A 16,590-nucleotide genomic window follows, 5' to 3' on the forward strand; every position below is an offset into this window, starting at 1 on the left:
ATTGAATATTAAACTTGAATTATTTATTATTTTAATAGACTTTAGTGTTAATTGTGAATTCTTTTAATTTTTACATTTAACTTCTCAAACACAATTTGATAAATATGATTTAATTTAGATTTTACAATTAATTTGATGAAAATTAATTGTTGATATTACTAAATTAATATAATTTTAAAACTTACATTAAATATTAAAAGTAATATTGTTATTTTAAATAACAAAAATATATTTTATTAAATACAAATATCACATTGAATTAAAAAAATACAAATATTATATTAAAATAATTTGGAACTCAAATAGTAAAATATGCATTGAGCGTTCCTAAATGTTATTAAATGAAATGAGAATCAAGGACGGTGATAGATAAAATGTGAGCTCCTTCGTACAACACTGCCAAGTACAACCATAAGTATTGATGAAAAGAAAATTCCAAAGCTACTAGGAAGGAAGGCGCGTGAGAAGGAAGCGCCAATTATTTGGGGAATTGGTGTAGAGTCAAAGTGGACCCATTGACAGATGGGTAAACAGGAATGAGACGGTAGCGTCTTTTGAAAATTTGAGTTGTCGTTTGTGCCAACACGCATGCGCTTCGAGACAAGGTTGGTCAGGAATGTGGTAAACGCGCCGACTAGAGAGTTATAGATACCGTAACAAAATATTAAATTATTAACAGTTCATGATGGCAGCCTTTGTTTTTCCATTACAATAACACGAGCGCCAATAACAGTGCATGGCACTGTGATCTCATGGTTAGTGTACTGTAGTGTAGTGCAGTGCTACTGGCGTACTACCCATTACTTTTATTTTTTGGTATATGAATTTTTTAGCCTCCGACTTGGGTTCTTTTTATTTTTTTTTAGTTCTTAAATTTATATTATTTATCACATAACCTCAAAATAGTTAAAAAAAATTAACGTTTGCTACAAGTCAAGTGTATGACAAGGTAATAATTAATTATTTTTAAAATTAAAAATATTTTTTTATATTTTTAATAATTCTAATTTTTAAACTTTTTATATTTTTTATAATTATTAAATTTTAACAAATTAATTAATTGTTAAAATACTATCGTATCAATCCACATGTATGTAATGCCAACAAAGTTAGCAAACATTAACATTTTCATCCATTCGAGGTACTTTGAAAAACAATGCAAGTTCAATAGTTAAAAAATAAAAATTATTTCTAAAATAAGTTATTATAATTTTTTATTTCCAAATTTATTTTAAATTTAGAATTAAATTAATTCATTTATCTAAAATTGAATAGATTGACCACAAAAGAAGTAATAAGGCGTAATAACATTTTAGCCTCTAATGTTAATTATTTTATCACTTTGGCCTTTTTTTTAATGATTTTGACATGCAATTTTCAAAATGTAGTCAAAATAATTTTTGTTGAATAGAATAGTTGATTCAATTGTTAAAATTTTAATAATATTGATATGTCAATCCGTGTGATAACTTATATGTACTTTATTACGATGTAGATAATTTTCTTTTTAATTATATATTTTTTAATTTGTTGAATTTTAATGTTTTTATTATTTTTTCAATTTTATGAAGTACGCATTGATTATCATACGAGTTGTCACTCCAATATTATAAAAATTTAACAGTTCAATCAATTTTCATTTAATTAAAATTTGAAGACTAGGGATTAAAATAATCTTTAAAAAATTAAAACTAAAATAAAAAATAAATATTGAAAACTAATTTTTAATAATTCATTTTGATTTGAAATGGCATGAAAACAATAATCAATTCAATTTTTATCTTATTCGAAAATATTAAATTTTAGTTTTCTTATCGCGTCAATTTTAACAATAAAGTCAAAAAATTTAAATATATTTAAATTTATCGTGGATTAAAATTTTACCTTTTACATCAAATTTATTCTTCTACCTCAACTACTTGCAACTTTGCAAGTAAACCTGAACTATTTGATGATTGTTTTTCTTTCTGCTAAAAAAATAATAAAATCTTAAGTTAGGATCACATCAAAATCATCGTCATCAAAAAATGGATAAGTAGCATAATGGATATCATCATTTAATAAATCTCTTATACTCTTCGATGATTCTTCATGTAGAGACATTTGTTTCAATGAATATAATTTTATTGTTCGTAATAAGATTATTAGAGTATTATCATATTTATTATATTATTTTATTTAGTTTATTTGATTAGGTTGTAAGATTTTTTATTTGATTAATAGAATGTAATATTACAACACATTTTATTAATTTATTTTCATAAAATTTATTTATTTTTATTATTTACTATGCAAAAGTTGAAACTTATAATATTTTATTTGAGGCTTAAGGGTATAGAGAGCCTCTTAATTTTGTCAAAAAATCAATTAAACTGTTCCAGAAAAGCACACACCTAATTGATTCTTCAAACATTAGAATTTTCATCAATCAAACCCTTTTGTTGTTAATTTTAATAGTTTATTGTTAAAAGTGTAATGATTACCCGAGCAACTGACGTGCCAACGTCCAGAGTGTGAATAGTACTGTAACTTAAAGATATAGATTTGAGATGGTGACCGCAAGTATACGGGTCAAGATGTAAAATAATTACAACGAAGTAGATGAGTACTCTGGGGATCGTACCCAAGGGAGGCGAGTATTAAATTAATGTCAACCTAAACGCAAATAGAAATAATTAGTAGTTTAAATAAATTATAGTACGATATAACATAAAGGAAATATTTTGGGTTTTGATAAGAAAGAAAATAAAAATAGCGTAACTAAAAGAGATTTAAGAAAACTAACTTATAAACTTAATCAGATCTAGACATGGGTGATTAGCTCGTTTTGATGGTCATAACTAATTCCTATTTTAGGTTTCTATTCAATCAACTAGTCGTTACCTTAGCAAGATCTCATGATCTTTCACTAAACTAATGAGTTCGTCAGAACTACTTATCTCTCGACCTCACAGTCTCGACCGGTTCGAGGCTAAGGTGTTAACAGATAGGCCATAACAATTTTGAGTTAATTCTCACCTAAATGACTTCCTAGGGTTGTCAAGCTTAGGGTTTAATCTCTTCCTCTCCCAAACAGGTGATCTGCTAAAAAAAACCCTATATAGCAATCAATTAATCACACCTCTACTAGCTAATCCCCCCATTAGAGGATTACTTCCTCATGGATCTCATAAACACAAGGAACTTGATAAGTAAGATAAACATTAAAAAAAATTCAGGTAAAGAGTTTAAGAAAAATTCTGAGATATATTTGAATGAAGCACATAATCTACAATAGTCTGGTCGCATTTGCAAATAACATTCTCCAAAGAACACAAAAGAGAAAAAAAATGAAAATAAACCTAAAGCCTAAAGGAAAAAAGAACTAAAAACTAAAATTACAGAGAAAACTTAGAGTATGAAAAGTCGTCCTTAAACAAGTGTTTTAAAAACCTATTTATAGAGCTAGGGTTGTTGTCATCCTCAACCCTAGGTCAACTAACGTTCTCGTGTTTCATGTCCATTGTGTGAACCAAAATTCCCCTGGCTCGTAAGTGATTAATGTACAAGATCGATATTGTGACATCCTAGTCCTTGTGTCGTGACATCGAATGTAGTATGCATGGTTCAGGAGTAGCTTCAATGGTGTGTCGTGACATCCCTCGGCTATGTCACAACACCCAAGGTAGTATAGTAATTCTGGTATTTAGGTCATTATGTTGCGACATCGATCTCCCCGTGTTGCAACACAGTGACCAGCTTTGAGTTCCTATGCCTTTGAATGGTCTCCTATACACTTACTATGTACATTGGCTCACCTTTAGGCCTCATTCAGCCCCTAAGGTCAATAGAAGACTCAAAATACACTTTTTATTGGATTTAACTAAAATAAGAAAACATAACTAAAACATACTAAAATTGCTCGTATTCAAGCTCCTTAAGTACGAAAACTAGTTTAATTTGCTACACCAAATTACTTCAAATCAAACTCCTCCACACTTAATTCATTGCTTGTCCTCAAGCAAAGAAAAATAAAAACAAAAATATAAAGGACGAACCTTGAACAAATATAGTACAAAGATTGGTTTTGGAGTACATAACTAGGCATTTTCATGTTTACACATAATATTGGCATCATATATACATGACTTACCAGTTTCAATATGAAACACCTAAGTTCAGTATATTATAGAGTACACGTGCATCAACATTTCCAAATATATGCATCCATCAATAAATCATATAAGTCAGCATTTCCCTATTTCTTCAAGTAACCTTTTACCTCTACTTTAACTCAAACGTATCACTAAGCCTTATTTGTTCAAGTATACTCACAGCTTTGCATTTTCTTAGTAGATGGAGTCATGAAATGTACCTTATTGGGAGGGAGCTCATTAGCATAAATAGGGGTTTCAGGCTCATCTGTTGGGAGGCAATTTACTAGTAGAAAACCAGAGTTCTAGACTTGTCGTTTTGGTACGCATCCCTCATATACTTAACTTAACCTGAGTGTCCTTTTAACTTAACCTAAGTCTTCATGGGAACTTGGTAATCATCACATCAAGATTGAGTGGCTTATCAAAATCTGCCACGTCTAAGAAACTTACCTGATACTCCTTCAACCTTTGACTCTTCTAGTTCATGTTTGGTTAATTCCCAACCAGTTTCCCTTACAAATCAACTAGTATGGGACCTCATTGGTCACTAGAGATATTATGCCTTCTAGCATGGCCTTATACCTCACAACCATCCTTTTTGTAACCATCACTTTAGTTTCACTTATCATCCTAATCTGACTAGGAATCCTGGTCTACTTATTTCCATATTAGAGTCCGCCCATTGTATACGTCAAAAATGCATTTGGGCGACTACTATTACTTAGTCAAATATTACCCCATATGATTCCTTAACTGTTCATATTACAATGGGCTGTATAAATAGAACATTCTTGGTTTGTATATTCTATACGCCAAGATGGGCCTTTTTGGGCGAACACTTCTTCGCCTATCATTTTCTGTATAACTATACGCCTAATTCAGAGACTTGTACACTCTTATCATTATTATTTGAATCATCGTGCTTAACTTAGCCATAAGTTTTCTTCCACTAGAATAATCCAGACTAAGGCGTCACAAACGAGCTCAGAATGCAACTTATACTTAATCCAAACCTAACGTTAGACACTTAAAACTATCCTCTTAAGCCTTATTCCTATGAACAATATTTTAAACTTTCAAGACTTCGCCCAAGGGCGTACTCATGAACATCAGTTTCTTAAATGAATCCATCACTTTAGTTATTCAGAACTCATTCTAAAATTCTTACTTCTAAAATAACACTCGAATACTAGGGCTTTGTCAGGTGAGATGTTACAGGATATACCATAATCCATGTAGTGGGATATGATTGATCAAGATAGGATTTATCCCTCCTACATAATGGGAGTAATATCTTGGGACACTTGATGGAGTGAGACTAGAAATACACGAGCATGCTCAGATAAATTGATATGAGATATCACACTTTTTTTATTGTATTATACTCAAAACATCAAGAAATATGAGATTGGACTATACAAGTGTGACTATACCATGACTTGTGTCCAATCTAGATATAAAAGATAAAATGATATGATAAATGAAAAGTTTATAAATGAAAAGTTTATTAGAGAAAAGTTTTGTCGATTAAGAACTTCTTGTAACTTGGGTAGCATGATGCATTGCTATATTCCACTCATTGCTTGTAACATTAGAAATGTTTTAGAATTACAACTAACGTTACAAAAATTTGCAAGGTCACACCTTATGGTTAAAGTGAATTGGTTAAAGCGAACAAACTTCACGCAAAAATGTTGGGCATTTACCCTCATACATATATCTCTGGCAAATAGTATTGCCTGGCAGACAGTATCACCATTTGATTTTGAATTCCAAATCCTAATTCCTTTTGATTTCCATCAAATGCTCAATTTTTAGTCATCCAAGGTAATGATTCAACTCCTAAATAGTTTTAAATGTTATTTAGTCTTTAAAACTAAATTTTTAACCATTAAATCGCATGTTTTAAATAGAAGCCAAAAATTGGCTCATTAATGGTGGATTTCGAGATTTTGGGTAAAAACATGGTTTCAAAGTGTTTTTGAATTAGTTTTGATGTAATTAGAAGATTTCTAAACTTACTTTGAAGTTTTGTTAAAGAATTCTTAAGTTTTAATGAATTTTCAGAAAATAGCCAAAAACATATCGAAAAAGTCGATACGATGAATTGAGTAGTTTTGCATAGTTTAAAGGTTGGAAATTAGTCATTGATGAATAATTAGATGAATGAAACTCGTTTTAGGTGAAAATATTAAGTGTAGATCGAGATATGTGGATTTTAAGTTGGTTATGTTAAAGGGTTCGACTACATGAGAACATAGCTTAGGCTTATGTTTTTGATTGACTGTGGTAAGTCCTTAGCTAAGTTTTGAATGTATTGTTGTGTGATTTATTTTGTTGAAGTGTTGGAATCGATAGTACCTTCTACGAGTAGAGATAAAGGAAAGGAAAAGCTAGTTTGAGCTTTCAGATTTTCGGCGAATGCATAATTGGTGAGTGTTTGGAATAATTGCTTGTGGACATGATTCAATGTGATATTTGGGAATTTAGTAGTAGCCTAAACCACCTACTCCAAATTTTGAGTGTAAGATTTCTCATACCTATGTTATCTTATGAACTATGTGTTTATGTGTTTGTGAATATGTGAATTGAGATGATATGCTATAACATATGATATGTGGTATAATAACTATTGTGAAAGTGAAAATTTAATGTCCTAAAGGACTCCCAATTCTGAGGAATACTCAACCTCTTTCGAGGTGTCGTCCTGAAGAACCTAAATACTGTAGGGCCCAAATTTTGCCCGGCCCCTAAACTAATTATAAAAACAAAATTAAATGTCCAAACAAACAGTCCATGCGGCCCAGTTACAAAATAAACTAAATATCTAAAATAAAAAATAGCCCAATATCAAACCCAAATCACTAACCCAAAATACCCAACTAAAACCCAAACCCACTAATCTATAACCCAATATCCAGAAAGCCCAATCAGCCTAAATCCCAACCCGAGAGCAGAAACACCTAGGGTTTCTGGAACCCTTCAGCGCCGCAGCCAAGCCCGCGCGTGTGTCACGCCTCCGTACAACCTTCCCTCGCACGTACGCCACTGCAACCTTGACCCAGGCTCACGTGAGCCTCCACATCACTGCACCTGACACTGTACTCGTACCTACACTCGCAACAAACGCCTGCAAAAATAAGCAGAGACAGAACGCAAAAGAAAAAGGAGAATATCAGAAAAATAGGAAAAAAATGATGTTTTTTTTCTCTCTTGGCGATTCTGTTTTTTTATTTTTATTTTTCTTCTTTCTTTCGTTCTTTGTTTGGTTATTAATACATACATAAGCATATAAAATAAAAAGAAACGGGGGAAGAGAACTTACCTTCTAGTTTGAGGCCGCCGGACCTCGCTCGCTTCGTTGAAATCGAAGTTGGAGAGAGGGCGAATCGGCGTTGCGATGGAGAGAAGGGCCTAGGGTTCCTTTGTTTTTTATTTTTGTTATTAAGGCTGCTGAGAATGTTTAGGAGGCTACCGATTTAGGGTATTTTGTTTAGCCTTCATAATGCAAAAAAAAAAAACGACGCCGATGAAGCCTTCTTCTCCTCCGGGCTAATCGGAGTTGAACAGGCGAAGGCGAGGGGGCTCTCGAGCGGCCTGTTGCTGGAACGGCGCAGAGAGCTTTTGTTTTAATTTTTTTTAGTGGAAAAGTTATAGTTATTAGGGTTCTGTTAGCTTTTAATCACGGGGATAAAACGTCGTCATTTAAGCCAATATGATGGCTTCGAAACGGGGTCGTTTGGAGGTTCAGATCCGCGCGGTGACCCGACCTGAGGACAGGATCCGCGCGTTTTGGTTTTTTGGTCTATTTGCGCAGCAAGCCCCTCTGTGTTTTGGATTGTTGCAATTTGATTTCCGTCAATTTTTTTAATTTGCACCGCATATTTGAGTCGGATTTCATTTGGACCCAAGTTTAAACGGCGTCGTTTTCCACGAGTGATTTTGAGTATTCGGATTTTTGCGTCTAATTCTGTTTTAGTCCCTTAGTTTTAAACTGATGGCCAATTTAGTCCTTTCAAACAGTTTAATTTTAATTTAGTCATTTTTTAGTTGTTTTTACCTTTTTTTATATATATTCTCTTTAATTTTATGATTTCTATTGCTGTTATTTTTACCTTTTATTTTTATTTTTGATCAAACCTTTTTATTCAATTTATTTTTTTATACATATATTATTACTCTTCGTGATTTTAAATCTTTTATTATACATTGATCTTTAATTTTGTTTATATGTTTTATTTGTATTATAAATTTGTCATACTATTATTTTAGAATTATTTATAATGCATTAAATTTAAATTTGTTATATATTATTACCCTTTGTTTAAAATATTATTAATATCATAAGTTCATTTCGTATTATGATTTTAAATTCATGATGTACCATTACTTAAAGTTATCACAATTTTACATTTTTATGAAAACTTGACATAATTTTTATATTTATTGACGATTTTATCTTATAATATATTTTAAAATTGACTTATATATTTTAAATTTTAAAACAAGCTATGCAATAATATTCTTATATAGTACTATTACGTATATATGTATGTACAATTTATATTAAATTACCTCTTTGAATACATAGGATATATTGATTATTTTTATGTATCTCATTAAGATTTGATAATTGGTTTATTTAGTTTCTGAATATTGGTATTGATATTTGCATATTGTTATTAAGATCATTGTTGCTATTCTTGTTTGAATTTATCTATTGCTTGTTTATTATTCGTTGGGGTATGTTTAGATTATAAGTTATCCTTTTACATTGTATATTGCCATTCAATCGCACTACATATGCTTTAAAAAAATTATTATTATGATGCTTTAAAGTATTAAGATCATTTTATTTCGAAAATTTTCAAAATACTCGGTATCCAAAATTCTCGAGAGGATTGTGCCCTAACTTACTGGGCTTCAATTCTCCTTGTTAAATTTAAATAACTGAATTCAATACGTGGTGTCCTAACGCATTGGATATAACGTATTGTTTTCTCAAGACGATGATTTTTCTAACAAAAAAAAATAAAGGCAATATTTGATATTTAGGAGTTTTGTAAAATCAAGCCCTAACTTACTGGGTTTTGATCTTCTCATTTGACCTAAAGAATCGAATATCCTTCTCAAAATGCATAGGTTTTAAAAGTCAAGAGATAAATTTAATTTTGAGGATTTAAAATGTTGCGCTCTAACTTACTGAGTGTGACGATTTATTTCTTTGAAATAAATAAATCTCATCATCCAATTCATTTTACTCAAAAGGATCGTATTCTAAAATCTTTTCAAAATTTCGACATTAAGACATTAAACAATCGATTCGGTACCAATTTTGGGCGTTACGAGGGTGCTAACCCTTCCTCGTGCGTAACCGACTCCCGAACCTGTTTTCTCAAATTTCGCAGACCAAAATCATTTTCAAGGTGAGCCGATCACACCTCAATAAATGATAAGGTGGCGACTCTCATTTTCATTTTTAAATTCGATCCCCATTTTTTTTCAAACCTAGATAAAAATAGGTTTCGACAGCTTGGTGACTCCACTGGGGACACTTAGAGAGTCAAGTCGTAAAATTGACTGTTTTCTGTCTTATTGTCGAAAACTGAAAATTTTATTTGAAAAATTATGATCTTTTATTTGCGCTTTTTTGCATGATTATTGTAAATTGATTTGTATATTTTGGCATCATATTGCATGAGACTGTTTAGTCTTGTCCTTTTAAGTGGGAGTGAGAAGCTACTCCTTCGTGAGGTTTTCACCTCCGTGCAGGATAGTGGATCACTTTCGGAATACATCGTACCTATGTCTTCGTGAGATTTTCATCTCTGTGCAGCCATAGGGAAATGTATTCCCCTGAACTGAACTCGGTCTGTATGAGCCTATAATGGGTGAAGATCGAGGAATCTGCTGGTTTGGGTACCTTATCTGTAGAGCCAAACCTCATATAGTGGACTTAGGAACTTAACCTAGGTAGAGCCACTCCAAATCCCTAGTGGTTACCTGATTAGGTACTTTCTGTTTTCCTTGTTTGCTTCTATTTTGTACTAACCCCTCTTGAAGTGTAAAATGATGAAAAAAAGAATGATGAGTTGAATTAATGTTGCTATTTAAGCTAAAGATAGTAAATGAAATGGAAAATAATGAAATGCAAATGAAAATAAGAAAATTTGAAAGGGTTTAAAGTTATTTAAAATCCTACTATGCTAGGGATGATATGTATAAGTAATGCTATAGATTTATTCACTTTGTGAGTTGTTGAATATGGCTTCATGAACCTTGCAGTATCGGTATAGGATTATTCTTGATATGTATAAGTTTCATATTTGAAATAGATTGATATGACTAAAGTTTATATGAGCTCGATCAGGTTATCGATTATCGAAGCTCGATCAGGTTGGAAGCTAGTTAGAGATCCATCACACTATCCTTAAGCTCTATCGATACTTTCGGATGTTTTGATTTTGGTTATAATGGCATGTATAGGCATTTTTTGCTAATTTTTGGCCTATGTGTTTTGGTTGTTGAAATAGCCAAATGGTTTGGCTTGTGTTATGGTATCTTAGTTGTGATTATGGTATTTTAAATGTTGACAAAGGTTTGGTTTTTGGCATGTATATAAATGGCCTTAAATTGGTTAATATCATAGCTTATTATGCTAAAAATGTTTAAGTTAAAATGATTGATTAAGTATGCATATTATAAATGTCTTGTGGTTGGTATGAATGCGGTAATTTGGTACATTTGCTATAAATGACATATGTGATATTTGGTGCAAATTGTTGAATGGTATATTTGGTATGTTTTGTTAGGTAAAGTAAACAGTTTGTTGTTGATGCAAGCTTAATCAAAAGTTAATGGAACATTTTGGCTAATTTGAATATGTAATGGTACATGTTTAGATGATAAGTTTGTGGTGCCATTGGGCATATTGGTTATATGTTGTTATACCTCATTTGAATGGTTTGATTATGCATGGTTTTGGTGCGTTTTTAAGGCTTGTAATATGTGCAAAAGTGCTAGTAGGTACATGCTAGGTTGAGTGAGAAAAATGGCTTGACAGTGGCCTATTTTTCATCCACACAGGAAAAGACAAGGGCGTGTGTCTCAGTCGTGTGTGACACACGGCCAGGCAACATGACCGTGTGTCCCTTGTAGCTTTCAAAGGGTTGCAAGTCAAACTATTACACGGCCTAGCACACGGCCTGGCCACACGGCCGTGTAACCTCTGTAGTTTGTAAATTTTTATCTTTTTCTGAAAAATGCTATATGTTTCTGACTTAGTCCCAACTTGTTTCTAATGTGTTTTTAGAGCCTCGAGGGCTCGTATAAGGGACAATGCATATGTTATTGATTGGTTTCATTGTGATTGATGATATGAATTAAATGTTTTAAATTTTTTTATAGTTTTGAAATGTAAACTCCGGTAATACTCCGTAACCCTATTTCTACGACAGATACAGGTTAGGGGTGTTACACGTGGACTTCAAATCAAAATCAATCTATTCATCTTGTCATGATTAGTCTCCAATTATAATAAACATGATATAATAAATAAATCATAGTTAAATATAACTGAAATTCTTTAACACCATCATTATTACCCTGGCTGAGTGTTTGAAGGCTTTAATGATTACCTATAGTGCACAAGCCTCAATTGAAATAGCAGCAACTCTAGGAGGCAATCAGCAATAGTAAATTTTGGGATGTTTTTGTGACTTATGGAGAAAAACAATTAAAAGAGAATCATGCTGATAACATGGTATAAAATAAATAGACGAAGAGTAAAGAACAAAGAGAATGGAAGAGCAAAGAGAGAGAATATTTTATTGATCAATCGGAATATTTACAAAGCTTCTCCAAAGTCTCAATTTATAGGCATAAGAAGTATAAATGAAGTAGAGATCTACCTTTAATGACTATTAGAATTTAAAGTACATCAAAACTTATTTTGATCTTGATGAACATCCACTTAATAGGATATTCATAATAGTTTGTTTATAATTTAAAAATTAAAATTAAATTAAGTTGGAGAAGATAGTAGATATAGATGAGTGTATAATAATACTTTGTTATCTTTAAAATTTAATGATGTGACACTATTTTATTAGTGCCTAAAAACTATACTTTTAAAATGATCCTAATATTAGTTATTCCCATTATAATTTAATTTAGAATTATTATTAATTAAAAAGTTACGCTAATTTTAAAATAGAATTATTACTTAAATAGAAGTCTAAGGATAAAATATAGAAAAATATGATAATTATAATTATAATTTATAATTATTAGTTAAAAAATTTACTTAAAAAAGTTGTGTTAATTTTTTTGAATTGTGTTAATTTTCTTGATGTAAAATAGAATTATTATTTGAGTAAAACTTTAAGCATCTTAATTATCACTTAATTAAAATTAGATTTATACATCAATTAAAATTTAAGTTTAGCTTTATAAATAGCCTTCATAATATATTCAATCAAGTGCATCTAAGAAAAATTATTGGTAAAAAATGAAGACTTTTTGTATTAAGAAGTTAGAATTATATAAAAAAATGGAGAAGTAAAGTCATAGTTCTTCAAATAGGCAATATCAAATAATATTCGAAAAAGAATGACATCGACATCGAGACCTGATCAAGGAGACGTTAATTAATAATGAAGTAATATAATATTATGATATTAATTTTAAAATTTTTCTATAAGTTTATCTTGAGTGAAACAAGCATTCTTAAAATTGTTAATTAATGATAAGGTAATATAATATTATCTTATTATTTTTAAAATTTTCTATAAATTTATATTGAGTGAAGCAAGTACTCTTAAAATTGTTTTTTATCTATTTGTTATTTATTTAGTGTAGGTGAAAATTATTTGTTTGGTGTAAGTAAAAATGCTTTGTGGGTTTGTTTTGAAAAGAAAATCAATTTCAAAAATTATTTTTATTCGCTATTATTAAATATGTTTATTAATTTAGTTTAAATATCTTTTCTATTAAACTACTATTATAATTGCTACATTGTCTTTCAAATATCTTTTAACCCAAAATGACGTCGGTTTGCATAATCGATTTTTCAAATATTTGAGTTGTAAAAATTTAACTAAATTCAAACTCGAGAAATTGACTTATTTATTCGAATTGACTCGAAAAACTGAATAACTCGGAATTTAAATTCTTCTTTTGGTCACCCCTATATAAGAAGAGTTTCAACAAAGTTATTTGGCCCAAAAAATGGCCTTAGGAAAAAAATTTAAGCCCATTTAAAAATGGATATTTAAAACATGAACTCAGCTTGACCCATTTTTTTTATATTTGTAATATATTATATTATTTATAACAGATAAAAATTAAATCAATAGTAATATATAATATTATAAAGTAAATATTAAAGAAAATGTTAAAATACTTATATATGAAATTTTAATAAATATTAAATATTAAATATTAAATTAAAAATAATATAAATGAGTTTGGATAAAATTTTAGTTACATTTCAAACTGAACCAAACATAGACAAGTATAAAATGTATTAGCTCAAACCCAACCAACCCGATCCGATCTGACTGAGGAACACCAGTAATATAATAATTCCAACATATGCACTAGAATCATGCCTAAAGGCATTGTAATAATGACAGTCCAAGTGACTATCAGAAATTCAGAACTAAAATTGATTTGCTCTAATGTGTTTTATATCCTCACTCAGGATTTAAGGCTTCGGGTCTTATTTCTCTCAAAAAATTCCTACCTATTGTGTTCTACGATGTTTCTTAAGGATCTTGTAGCACCTTTATTCATAAAGCTAACCTTCTGTTTTCCAGGATAATACATACCAACAAACCTATGGCGATCCTTAAAGTTCAGAGCTAAAAACACAATAACTTGAGCAGAGAATGTCAAAATCAAATGCGTAGCTCCCTTTATATGCTACAGGATTTCCATTTTCAACCAACCATGACTAACGCTGCGCAGTTTGAGATTTTGGCCTTGATGATTTCTGCAAGAACACGCAGAAATTATCTTAATCAAGAGAGACATAACCCACACGTGGTTCAGATAATACATGGAGGAGCTTATTTGTATACTTATGAATGTAGCCACACCCTCTGCAAAAAGAAACAAAATAATATAGCATTAAGTAAAAATATATTATAATTCAAGCTTTCAAATATTCTCAACAGGAGCAAACTAATTTTTGTTGCAAGATACTTTCATTTTTAAAATCCTGATAAGGGTGTCATATACTGGTTTCATTTGGCGCTGTAATTGGTAGGAGTCTTATCATTGGTAAAAAGAAAAGCATGCTGCTGAAACCGTTGTTGTGATTGTGGAAATTGTAACTGTTGTTGGGGTTGAGAAAATGGGCTACTTTGCTGGAAAGGTTGTTGCTTTTGTTGGGGTTGTGGTGTTGACAAAAGTAAACCACCAAAGTCCATATATTTGGGCTTTTACTTTACTTTTCTTTTCTATTAACAAACAACACTAATGATTTCATCTATAAATTTGCATTAATAACCCGACATTGATTGTTTTTCTCTTTCTTTATATCCAGATTGACGCTTCTTTACTTTTAAAAAGCTTAGATGGATGGGGCTGCATTTGCACTATTCATGAACGAAGTTGAGACTAGAATTCTCAACAATATCATATCCAGTAATATGTTATGGAAGTTGAAACTTGAAACTATAAGACTACTTTTCTAAACAGCGGAAAGATCATTAACCATTTATTTATTGGCCAGCCATTAACACCTCAACATCCCTTTAATACTGAAGAATATTTTTGCAGTTAACAAACGCATGAACAAATAAAATGGATCCAAGACGCTTCCACCTTCATTGGATGATTTCAGGCCAGTTGGGGGAGGAAGGGGTCAATGCTTTGGTGATTTCCACCTCACAGAGCACTTCCCATGTTCCACCAAGATCCCGGACTTTTTTTTCTGAATTTTGTAAAGGCTGACAAGTTATTTTCACTTTTTTGATACATACATGAACGACTTTGAGTCAACTCCATTTTTGCGTCATCATAAATTGCCCATTCCCTTGCCATTTTTTTGCTGCCAGAAATTGTTGTTTGACATGGGTTTATGTTATATTCCATCTCTTGCACACTGGACAAGTGCTGGGCTTCAGGCTGGTGTGCAGGGGGTGGAATATATCATTGAATCATGATGTTTGAGTTTTCTCCCCCAAGTTTCTTTGAAGATGAAGGTTAGGTTCTTCTGCTCTATATTTCAGGTAAAATAAAAGAGAATTTTTTTTTTCCTTCAAAGAACATTATGTAGCTGGAAATGGGGATAGGGTGATCCAAGGAGTCGAAGTTGACTCTGATCTATGTTACTTGAATTTAAATATTTGTATCCAACACCTTGATTAATACATATTTGAACATATATATGGGATGATTTTAAGAAAACTTTCGAACATATATTTATATTCAACTCATTCTTATACTTGATATTCATATTCTAAATCAGGGTTAGCTAAGATCCCAACCACATCCATGCTAGTTAAGATCATAAATAAAGAGATACAAACTTTAAAAATATATATCAAATTTATATGATTGGCTTCACTTCTATGTGTGCAAGAGTTCAGACACCTGCCCAAGCAAGCTGGAAATATGTCTACTATAATCAATAAGATATTTGTTTTTAACTTTCCTTTCACATTGTTCATATTTACAATCATTTATTTTCTTGCTTATTTCATTGTGTATCTATATAAATGGTTTACAGCCATTAATTCTTGATGCAACATAAAATCATTTTCTTTTGCAGTATATTTGATTTGTTGCCTTCAGATTTGAGAGCATTCTTCAAGCAATTAATGATTTTATTAAGTGTTAAAAAATATGAAAAAGGTAATTGTGTATTTGATAGAGTGCTCACTCACTGGATCTGCAGTAGGTTGAGGCAGTTACTATATTTATGTTGTTGGTAATTTATTGAACCATGTTTGACGTGATTCTGGTCACATCATGTGATTCGAATCGAAGGAATCAAGATTGACCCAAGCGAGAAGGGCCCAAAGTTAAAATGAAATTCTTCAAACGAGTGTTTTGTCTGATATTTTCATGTTTTAATGTTTTAACGTGACTAGGTGCACTATACCAGAACAGGTTTTTAGCGGCGTTTTTTAACGCCACTAAATCCATTTGCGGCGCTTTAAGAAGCGCCACAAAAAATGCCGCTAACGACAACGTCGCTAACTTTTGCGGCGCTTACAGAAAAAAACGCCGCTAAAGATCATGTTCTTTACGGCGCTTATGAAAAACGCCGCTAAAGATCATGTTCTTTAGCGGCGCTTTGAAAAAACGCCGCTAAAGATCGTGTACTTTAGCGGCGCTTTGAAAAAAACGCCGCTAAAGATCGTGTTCTTTAGCGGCGCTTTGGAGGAAAACGCCGCAAAAAGTAATGTTCTATAGCGGCGCTTGTTCAAAAACGCCGCTAATA

General features: G+C 31.3%; 1 long non-coding RNA gene across 1 annotated transcript; it reads right to left on the reverse strand.

The window, feature by feature from the left end:
- Positions 1-6,735: 6,735 nt before the first annotated feature.
- LOC105801531 (uncharacterized) lies at positions 6,736-8,270 on the reverse strand. The gene is made up of 2 exons (XR_001135975.2): positions 7,462-8,270; positions 6,736-7,266 (listed from the first exon to the last, which is right to left on the reverse strand). It is a non-coding gene; the product is annotated as an uncharacterized LOC105801531 (long non-coding RNA).
- Between the last annotated feature and the right edge of the window lie 8,320 nt (positions 8,271-16,590).

Source organism: Gossypium raimondii, chromosome 11 (genome assembly GCF_025698545.1).
Source record: "Gossypium raimondii isolate GPD5lz chromosome 11, ASM2569854v1, whole genome shotgun sequence".
NCBI lineage: Eukaryota > Viridiplantae > Streptophyta > Magnoliopsida > Malvales > Malvaceae > Gossypium > Gossypium raimondii.